At 33.1% G+C, this 1,114-nt stretch overlaps 1 non-coding gene across 1 annotated transcript; it reads left to right on the forward strand.

The window, feature by feature from the left end:
• Nucleotides 1-564: 564 nt before the first annotated feature.
• Nucleotides 565-671, forward strand: LOC120099397 (U6 spliceosomal RNA). The gene has a single exon (XR_005498586.1). It is a non-coding gene; the product is annotated as a U6 spliceosomal RNA (small nuclear RNA).
• Nucleotides 672-1,114: the final 443 nt, after the last annotated feature.

Here is a 1,114-nt window from a genome sequence, read left to right on the forward strand (position 1 = left end):
GTAGGGTTGGTAAATATCTTTTCCCAATCTGTGAGCTGCTATTTTGTTCTATTGATGATGCCCTTTATTTTATAGAAGTTTTTTTTTAATTTTATGAAGTCCCATTTGTCAATTATTACTCTTAAAGCATAAGCCTGTTCTGTTCAGAAAGTTTAACCTTATGCCCAAGAATTTGAGGCTCTTCCTCACTTTTCTTTCTATAAGATTCAGTGTGTATGTGTTTTATGTGGATGTCCTTGATCCACTTGGACTTGAGCTTTTTACAGGGTGATAAGAATGGAGCAGTTTGCATTCTTCTACATGTTGACTGCCAGTTGAACCAGCACCATTTGTTGAAAATGCTGTTTCTTTTCCACCGGATGGTTTTAGCTATATAAAGAACCAACTGACATTTTTAGAAGAATGCTAAGTTCAAATTTCTTATATATTTTATATGATATAAGCTTTAGTCTCTTTGTCTGTGGAATTGTTTCTTTGCTGAAAATAAAAATGTAGCTTTATTATGGAAATCAGTGGGGAGGATCCTCAAATAGCTGAAAAATCTTTAACAATATTCAGGATACTGTGCTTGCTTTGGCAGCACATATATTAAAATTGGAACGATGCAGAGAAGATTAGGATGGCCCCTGAACAATTATGACACACAAATTTGTGAAGTGTTCTATATTGTAAAAAAAAAAAAAAGATTCAGGATACCACACTTGCGGTTATACCTTAAAGACTCTACATATTACTACATATATACTTGTGCATTCCTGCTCTCTTCATAATAGACAAATAGAAATAGCCAAGTTGGGCATCTATCAATGAATGGGCAAAGAGAATGTGCTAAATTAAAAGAATGGTATAATAATCACTTGCTATGACAAACAAAATTATGAAATTCACACATAAATTTATGGGACTAAAAATCATCAACTCAAAGGCCACAAAGATAAATATTGTAACAGATTTTAACGTTTAGATTTGTATGTTTCATTTGCAATCCCCACAAAGGTTAACTAGCATGCAAGCGATCATGTAAAAAGAGATCTTCTAAGAAAGGGGAAAAAGAATCTATGGGTAAAATGGGGGAAATTAGAATAGGGGGATTAAATGAGGGAAAGAATATGAA

This window comes from Rattus norvegicus, chromosome X, assembly GCF_036323735.1.
Source record: "Rattus norvegicus strain BN/NHsdMcwi chromosome X, GRCr8, whole genome shotgun sequence".
NCBI classification, from domain to species: domain Eukaryota; kingdom Metazoa; phylum Chordata; class Mammalia; order Rodentia; family Muridae; genus Rattus; species Rattus norvegicus.